Below are 10,311 nucleotides of genomic sequence, written 5' to 3' on the forward strand. Positions count from 1 at the left end.
AGCGTGTTTGCTTCTCTCGTTGCAAAGTCTACATGCTGCTGGAGTTTAGGGAGCACAGTCCGAAGATTTACACCGTTGAAATCTCCAGCGATAATAAACAATCCGTCAGGGTGAGCATTCTGCAGGTTGCTAATAGCGCCGTAGAGTTCACACAGTGCCTCCTTAGCATTAGCGCTGGGAGGAATGTATACTCCGACAATGAAAACAGAGGTGAATTCCCATGATAAATAAAATGGTCTGCATCTAAAAGTCAAGAACTCCACTACAGATGAGCAGTAGCGTGAGACAAGCACAGAGTTCTTGCACCATTCAGTGTTGATATAAACACACACGCCACCACCGCGAGTCTTACCGCACAGAGCTGCGCTTTTGTCTGCACGAAACGCAGTTAGCCCATCTAGCTGGATAGCAGCTTCCGGAACTCTGTTGCTGAGCCACGTCTCCGTGAAAACAAAGACGCAGCAATCTCTAAACTCTCGCAGCGTGGTCCGCTGGAGTTGGATATAATCCAGTTTGCCCGCTTGCCCGCTTGCATATATATCTATTTGATTATGTAGTCTGCTGTTACCGCAAATCTATAACCAGGACAGTACAAACTGAAGGCTCATGAACAGGTGGAGCATCGAGTACAAGTATCTGGGACCTTCTGATTTCTGACTATCACTGACTTAGCAAGTTATAACTAAGTGGCTAAATACATTATTCTTTATATATTCAAGTTAAATATTTCTTAGAAATTGGAGTCAGATTAGAGGTTAAAATTGGATTCATGTAACAAAGTGCAATCCATTTAAGTAATCTTTTACAGCCAGGCGAGAAAGACTAACACACAGCATACCTGCACCCAAACCAGTGGATACCATCATTGGGCCATTAAGTGAGCACCCTATACTATCCTTCGTGGCCTCCTCCAAAAGCGCTGTTGCACTCCGCAGACTCTATGAGGGCGCCGTCACACTTCAAAGTCCTGCCAAAGGCGCCATCATGCTCCAAGGTCGCTCTGAAGGTGACATAGAGTTCTAGACAGCCAAAGTGGGCACCATCGCGTTCCAGAGTCCCACCCAGGGCGTCACTGTGCTCTTGAGTTCCCCCGTGGTTGCTGTGGCACCTCTGACCCCCACCGAATTCGCCACTGCGCTCCTCAGCCTCTGATCTCCACAGCGTGCGTCGCTTGACCTCTGATCTCCGCCGAGGGCATCGCTCAGCCACTGTTCTCCATAGAGGACGTCGCTCCGCTCCAGGCCTTCCGCAGAGGGCGTAGCTCCGTTCCAGACCTCCGCAGAGGGCGTCTCTCCATCTGAGATCTCCACAGAGGGCATCGTTCCACCTCTTGTCCTTCCCAACCTTCCCCTGTTCCTTGGCGATACAGACTGGTCCAAGTTTTTAATCTTTCGGGCCTCCTCCTACCAACCTGGACGGGTGGCACCTGGCCTACTTGTGGTCACTACCCTGACAAACTGTTACTACTAATAAAATTTCAAGGTGACCTTCACGGCTACTATCTACATTAATCTCATGTATTTTAAGAGTCTACATAGAAACCTTTCTTAGCAGATGTAAGTGGATTCAAGTAAAGAGAAGTCCACCTGGGTAAAATAGGCATCAAGATGATTTGCAGAGCAGAAGGGGAAATCTTACATTTAAATCCTTTGTCAAACAAAATTGTGTAAAAAAAAAGTTTTGTCTTCATTTTCTTGCTAGCATTGTTGGTGGATCTGTGTAAAGAAAAGAAACTTATAAAATAATAAATCTTCTCAAATCTATATGGACCATCTATATAGAACACCAGTGATGCGAGCAGATTATTGGAGAAATAAATAAATATACAGGAAGCATAAACCATGTGGCTAAAACCAGCCTGAAACACACAGGCTTTCTTTTTGCAGTGAATCAGCAGCTCTAGTTCTCAGAGTGCTGGAGGTACAGTGATGTGTGGAGAAATGGCCAACCTGCTGTCTAATGTTATTCTTCAGATGTTGATTGGTGAGTTTAATCACATAGTAACAAATCGTGAACTGCAGATGATTGTTATTAACCACTGTAGTTGTGAAAGTGTGAGAATGTTCAGGACTTGTATTTATGAACTTTAGCTGATTTGAACAGAATCTGAAGTATTGTTCTTTTCAAGGTTTCTTCACACCGTGTCTCTTTGAAATTGCTTCTACTGATCATGTATCTGTTCATCCTGGAGAGAACATCACCCTGCTCTGTAACATCACTGATTATCCTGAGATATCGTGGTATCAACTGAGATCTGAAGCTGTGAAGCTGCTGATATCTGCTGAAATAGGGAGGCTGAAGAAAACATATTTCCTCAGTTATAATGTAAATGAGAGTCACTTTGATGCAACAGAAAGCAACAGTTCAGTCAGTTTAGTGATTATTGGAGTTCGAGAGATGGATCTGGGGTTTTATTACTGTGGAGGACGAAACAAAATGAAACACATTCAGTTTGGGAAACCCATCAGACTGAACTTTCCAGGTCAGTAACTAAACTTTATTCAGTCTGAATATTGCAGTCTGATATAGTTTTAATATAATATTATGTTATATAGTTTTAATGTGTATTTATAATTTGGGGTATTATTTCAAGGATTATTGTTATAAGCTAACATTAACACAACAATCTAAACTAATTTTTGATTAATTTGTTCAAAACATTTTTTTTTGGTTCCTAGAAGATATTATTATCTACAGTAATTTCGATTAAGGCGAGATCAGATATGAGAATAATAGTTCAGTGCAAATGATTAAACGGTTTCTGACCGTGACTGCTGTACAGAGTATAAATGACTGTCTGGTGTCTGTGTGTGTTTAACACTAAATTATCATTATAAATGAGCAGAATGTGTTACAATCTATCAGACGATCAACACCTGGATTCTGAGCATCCAGACACACAGCAGTCTGCATCTCCTGCATTCTATGGAATAATTATTACCATAATCTTACCATGTGTGTGTGCCGTCTCTGTTTCTCTGATCATCATCTGCTCCTGTCTGCACTGTTCCAGACTACAAGGTAAGAACTTCCAGCTTAAAGACCAACATTCACACACTTCACTCTGTCACACACACTTTCCTTTATTTAGGACACTTCCTGTTGTAGCATGCAGCAGCTCTTCTACACTACTGCAGCATGAATGTGTGTCATGAAAACATCAGTTATTGTGAAAAGCTATGGAGTGAAATGTGTGCAGGCTGAAACAATGTGTTTGATATTTTTTATATTTGTTGTTTGTCTGTTCTCTTGTTTTTCAGACATTTGTGTTTCTACCTGCTGCTCAAATCAGAAGGTACTGTATAAGACAGATGAAATGATGAAATGCACTCACAAGTCAATTCTGAGATCAAGTTATTATCAGAGCAGACTAAACATTATGAGTTGTTTCTCTCTGCAGGATGTGGACGTGCACATGTCTGATTTTACCAGTGTGGCCTACACAGTGTTTCCTGATGGCTTACAACCAAATATTGGCATGACAATTAGCAAAAAAAAATGGGATGACCTACCATAAAGTGCTACATGATGGTCTGGTAATTGACCTAACCTGACCTCTTGCCCATTTACTGTCTATCATTTTGGCTTCTGATTTAGATTTGCTTGCATATAAATACATTTTATTCAAAGATTGTTCATAGATTTTGTCTGCTACCAAACAGAAGTATTGTGATCTACTACTTCTGAATTGCTGTAACATTTATACGTGTTGGTTTATGGATGTGGTGAGGAAGGACATGCAGATAGTTGTGTTAAAAGAGGCAGATGTAGAGGACAGGTGGGTATGGAGACAGATGATCTGCTGTGGAGACCCCTAATGGGAGAAGCCGAAAGAAGAAGAAGAAGAAGAAGAAGAAGAAGAAGAAGATGTGGGTGTATATACGTGTTAATGGATGTAAAGAGGTGTCGTAGGAAAAGAATGACTCGTTTTGATGTGGGCTAACTAACAATAATTAAAAAAATGCTAAGCTACAGCTACCTGCATAATTGCTTAATCCTCCTTCAACATAACAAAAAGCAGGTTGCACTTCTTCATCTGCACTGACCCTGGTTATATGACAACATTACACCTATCTCCTACATAACTGTGATGATCCAGTAGGAATGATGTTTCTGCACCAGGCAAGGAGTCGCCAAGGAGTCGCTTTTTAAGTTATTGTGGGAAAATGGTAAATCAAAATGATGTAATGATATTCTTATAGTTTGTTCTCCATATGTCCAGAGTCCTAAGGAAATTATATAACAATATTAATGTGAGAAATACAGGACACAATGCAGTAAAGGTATAATTAGTTTTGATTATTCTTTCAAAAGACAATATATGTAATAATGTGAAAGCATCACTGCACTGTAGACAACTGTTTTGCCTGTTTTTCATTAAAGACTTTTTCCACTCGTTTGTTATCTAGTTCTTGCCACAATCATTGTCGTGTCAATTATTTCCTGTGTTGCATTTGTGCCATGCGGTTTTGTGTGTCAGATGCAGTGAAGGGTGCAGTTCTGGACACCTCTCATGTTTGTTTCATCAGACAGTGGTCAAGACCAAGTGTTTTATAGTTTTTGGGTTATCAGGACACCAAACTGAACTATTGCAATGTTTCCACAAAGACTGATGTCAATTAAACAGGTCAATAAAAATGGTCAATTAATTGCACATTAATAAAACGAGTGCCATTAAAAATTATTTTCATTAATGCATTATTAACAACAAACTCGACAAACTCAGTAATGTAACAGTATGAAGATTTTTTTAGGACCAAACTCATTTATAAATGTACACATTTTCCAAGAAAAGCATCCTGATGGTTTGTTTCTTCAAACATTCGACTAAAATACTTTGCAATGCCTCTTGTTTAACTTGCCAAAGATGTTCTTCACTAGTTGGAGATTTATTTATCATTGATCCAGTTCATTTTAGAGTAGCTTAATAGGATTTAGGTGTGGTGACTGGGCAGGCCATTCCAGCCAACTGTGGCATTGATGAAGTTGGTAGCTTCATCGAGCCGGCGTCAGGAACAGGCTTGAGGGCACTCGCACACCGCGCTCCCTTACCTAGTATCCTGTTAGCCAACGTCCAGTCACTGGAGAACAAGCTCGATGACCTCAGGGCAAGGGTCAAGTTCCAGAGAGACATTCGGGACTGCAACCTTCTCTGCTTCACCGAGACATGGCTGAACCCAGCGGTACCGGACCACGCCATCCAGCCGGCCGAGTTTTTCTCGGTTTACCGCATGGACAGAACACTGGAGTCGGGGAAGTCAAGAGGAGGTGGAGTGTGTCTGATGGTGAACAACCACTGGTGCGACAGCGCGAGCATTGTTCCTCTTTCACGCTTCTGCACACCAAACCTGGAACTACTGACCATCAAATGTCGGGCCCTTCTATCTACCTCGGGAATTCAGCTCCGTCATAGTCAGTGCCGTTTATATTCCACCTCAAGCGGACACGAACACTGCAGTATGAGACTTACATGAGACACTAACTCTTCAACAAACACAGCATCGGGACGCTGCGCTCATTGTGGTCGGAGATTTCAACAGTGCCAACCTCAAGCGCGCACTCCCGAACTTTTATCAGCACATCACCTTCCCCACTAGGGGCGAAAGAACACTGGACCACTGCTACACAACATTTAAGAACAGCTACAAGGCACAATCACGTCCACCGTTTGGGAAATCGGACCATGCTGCCATCTTCCTCATGCCTGTTTACAAACAAAGGCTGAAACAGGAAGCTCCGGTTCAGAGGGAGGTCGCGCGCTGGACTGACCAATCGGTGGCCGCTCTGCAGGATGCTTTGGATGACGCAGACTGGGACATGTTTCGGCGCAGCTCTGATGACGTCAACATGTTTACGGAAGCGGTTGTGGGATTCATCGGGAAACTAACGGATGATACGGTGCAAAAAAACACTATCAGAACGCTTCCCAACCAGAAGCCGTGGGTGGATAAAACCATCCGCGATGCTCTGAGATCCCGCTCCACTGCCTACAACACGGGGCTCGCCACCGGGGACATGAATGAATACAAGGCTGCGTCTTACAGTGTTCGTAGAGCGGTGAAGGATGCAAAGCGCTGCTACGAGAGGAAACTAGAGTCACAGTTTCAACAAGGTGGCTCCAGGAGCCTGTGGCAGGGACTAAGGACAATAACGGACTATAAAACACCATTTTCCAGAATGGTGAATGCGGACACTTCTCTGGCAAATGAGCTAAACACCTTTTACGCTCGTTTCGAGGCTGCAGCTAACCACGCTAGTGGCGCTAGCGTCACAACCAGCATGCACGCTGAGAGAGCCAGAGAATACCAGGAAGGCAGCAGGACCAGATGGAATCACAGGTCGGGTTCTGAAAGCCTGCGCTGACCAGCTAGCACCGGTGTTCACTGAAATATTCAACCTCTCTCTGGAACAGTCTGTTGTCCCCTCATGCTTCAAACAGTCCACCATTGTCCCTGTCCCGAAGAAACCCCAGCCCGCCTGCCTCAATGACTACCGCCCTGTAGCTCTGACCTCAGTAGTGATGAAGTGCTTTGAGAGACTGGTCAGAGACTTCATCACTGCCTCACTAGCGGACACACTGGACCCACTACAGTTTGCGTACTGTCAGAACCGTTCGACTGAGGACGCAATTGCACATCTTCTCCACACTACAATCAGCCACCTGGACCAAAGAAACGGGAATTACACAAAGATGTTGTTCGTGGACTACAGTTCAGCATTTAACACCATAATTCCCTCCACACTCACCTCTAAGTTGGAGGTCCTGGGACTCAGCCTGCCGCTGTGTCAATGGATCTCAAACTTCCTGACGGACAGACCACAAGCTGTACGGGTGGGAAAACACACCTCATCCACCCTCACCCTCAGCACTGGAGCTCCCCAGGGTTGTGTTCTGAGCCCCCTGCTGTACTCACTGTACACATATGACTGTGTGGCCACTTCCAACTCCACAACCATCATCAAGTTTGCTGACGACACCATTGTGGTGGGCCGGATCTCCAACAACGACGAGACGGCCTACCTACAGGAGGTTAAAAACCTGGAGAGATGGTGCCAGGAGAACAACCTTCTCCTTAATGTCAGCAAGACTAAGGAGTTGATCGTGGACTTCAGCACGAAGCAGGAGCGGTCATAAACATCTGCGGGACTCCAGTGGAAAGAGTGGACAGTTTCTGGTACCTGGGTGTTCACATCACACAGGACCTGTCTTGGTCCTGTCACATCAACACCCTGGTGAAGAAGGCCCGGCAGAGTCTGTACCATCTGAGACGCTTAAGGGACTTTAAACTACCCTCTCAGGTGCTTAAGACTTTTTACACTTGCACCATTGAGAGTGTTCTGACGGGTAGCATCACTTCCTGGTTTGGGGACAGCACCATGCAGGACAGACGAGCCCTCCAGAGGGTGGTGCGTTCAGCTGAACGTACCATCCACACCAAGCTCCCTGACCTGCAGGACATCTACGGCACGCGGTGCAGGACCAGAGCCAGGAAGATTGTGAAGGACCTCAGCCATCCCAACAATGGACTCTTTTCTCTGTTGCGTTCGGGGAAACGATTCCGCTCCTTGAAGGCGAACACAGAGAGAATGAGGAGGAGCTTCTTCCCGCAGTGCATTCGGTGTTTAAACCAGGAAACACCCAGGATCTAAAAACTGGCCCACTCTCTCCATCATCACCCTTTTCCCCTGCACAATCACACTTTCGTGCTACGGCACATTATACACTGGACCTGCACAGCACAGTGCACTTTACATTTCATATTTTCTTTCATATTTATTTCATATTTCTATATTCTTATTTTTATACCACACCATTCCGCACAAGGACACTTTACACCACACCTTACTGCACACGGACACTCATGGACAATCAAAAACCATGCCTAACTTGTTTACTGTTGTTTGTTGTTTACTGTTTAACTACACACTGCCATAAACATTTTCTGTGTATGTGTATATATACATGTATATATGTATATGTATATATATATATATATATATATATATATATATATATATATATATATATATATATATATATATATATATATATATGTGGCAAGTGTAATGGTGTCACACTACATTATTAGAGTTACAATTGATCAGTGGCATTGAGGTGTGAGTTTTCTTTCTTTATTTTGAAATTTATATTGGCGATTACAGGAATGATGCACGGTCACGTGGTCACAGGTAGAATACTCTCACGTGTACACGCAAAGGTAGAGATGACGTCATTTCCGTGCGCCTCTCTCTTTGCGAATTCGATAGCGATGAGAGGTATGATTTATCAGCTCTTCGGGAAAAGTTTTAGAATATAATAAATACTAATCGGTTAAGGAATTTTTGTGTTAAACATGATTATTTGTTCATTTTTCTTTTGATTTATGGTTAGTAAGTTATTTAATGAATGTAATAATGTGTATAGTTAATTTCATAATTATTTCAGGTAATGGCCGCCATTACACGTGCGGCATCCTTTAGTTAAATTGAGTAAAATGAATAATTTCATTGCTATAAATTTGGTTAATTAAAGATGCATTTTATTTCAATGATCCATGAGAAGTTCCATGTTTCCATGTATTTTTTTGTTAAGTTAATATACAGTACATTAAAAGAATATGTAATGATTGACAGGCACGGCTAGACCAGAGATTCGCCATTTATTATCTGATGGTGTCTGTTTCAATACAGGTATGTAATTGGATCATTGGTATTTTAGTTTTCTGTATTTTCTTTCTTTCGATGTTATATTATTATTATAGTTTAGAAATTGTCTATTTTCCGTGCGCCTCTCTCTTTGCGAATTCGATAGCGATGAGAGGTATGATTTATCAGCTCTTCGGGAAAAGTTTTAGAATATAATAAATACTAATCGGTTAAGGAATTTTTGTGTTAAACATGATTATTTGTTCATTTTTCTTTTGATTTATGGTTAGTAAGTTATTTAATGAATGTAATAATGTGTATAGTTAATTTCATAATTATTTCAGGTAATGGCCGCCATTACACGTGCGGCATCCTTTAGTTAAATTGAGTAAAATGAATAATTTCATTGCTATAAATTTGGTTAATTAAAGATGCATTTTATTTCAATGATCCATGAGAAGTTCCATGTTTCCATGTATTTTTTTTGTTAAGTTAATATACAGTACATTAAAAGAATATGTAATGATTGACAGGCACGGCTAGACCAGAGATTCGCCATTTATTATCTGATGGTGTCTGTTTCAATACAGGTATGTAATTGGATCATTGGTATTTTAGTTTTCTGTATTTTCTTTCTTTCGATGTTATATTATTATTATAGTTTAGAAATTGTCTATTTTCCGTGCGCCCTCTCTCTTTTGCCGAATGCGATAGCGATGAGAGGCACGCAGCTAGACCAGAGATTCACCATTTATTATCTGATGGTGTCTGTTTCAATACAGTGATTGGAGAATACAGAAGCTGGAAGTAAATCATACGACAATTGTACCAACGTGTGGAGTCTTTTCATTTAAAACATACACAACGCAGAGCGAACCCACTACATATATATATATATATATATATATATATATATATATATATATATATATATATATATATATATATATATTTATATATCTCTATATCTTATTTATCTGCCTTCTTTTTCTTATTATATTTTTCTTTTAAATTTTGTTATTATATTTATAATTTTTATTCTCCTTTTTACCCCATTTTTATTCCCTCATGCCGGACCGTTGTTAAAAGCATTTCACTGCATGTCGTACCCTGTATGTAGGTGTATGTGACAAATAAAATTTGATTTGATTGATTTGAGCTGCAGTTCAGACAGAATTGTATGGTGTTAACATTTGGAATGCTAGCCATGATGATTTTTTCATCATTCAAACTACAATTAACCAAAAATAATAATGTATATATATATATATATATATATATATATATATATATATATATATATATATATATATATAAATACAAATAAAAATTATTTAATGCTACGATACTTCTTTCGGCTTTTCACATTAGGGGTCACCACAGCGGATCATCCGTCTCCATACCCCCCTGTCCTGTACATCTGCCTCTTTCACCCCAACCACCTGCATGTCTTCCTTCACCACATCCATAAGCCTCCTCTTTGACCTTCCTGTTTTCCTCCTTCCTGGTGACTCCATCCTCAGCATTCTCCTACTGATATATGGCATGTCGCTCTTCAGCTCTGCTACCTCCAGCTCCACTTCCTGTCTGTTAATCAATGCCACTGTCTCTAAACCATTCAACATCACAAGTCTCACCACAGTCCTATAAACTTTCCCTTTCACT

The 10,311-nt window shown here is 41.3% G+C and overlaps 1 long non-coding RNA gene across 1 annotated transcript; it reads left to right on the forward strand.

Moving 5' to 3' along the window:
* Window positions 1-8,806: 8,806 nt before the first annotated feature.
* Window positions 8,807-9,467, forward strand: LOC124391999. The gene is made up of 3 exons (XR_006927075.1): window positions 8,807-8,821; window positions 9,180-9,236; window positions 9,429-9,467. It is a non-coding gene; the product is annotated as an uncharacterized LOC124391999 (long non-coding RNA).
* The last annotated feature ends 844 nt before the right edge of the window (window positions 9,468-10,311 follow it).

This window comes from Silurus meridionalis, chromosome 10, assembly GCF_014805685.1.
Source record: "Silurus meridionalis isolate SWU-2019-XX chromosome 10, ASM1480568v1, whole genome shotgun sequence".
In the NCBI taxonomy this organism is placed as follows: domain Eukaryota; kingdom Metazoa; phylum Chordata; class Actinopteri; order Siluriformes; family Siluridae; genus Silurus; species Silurus meridionalis.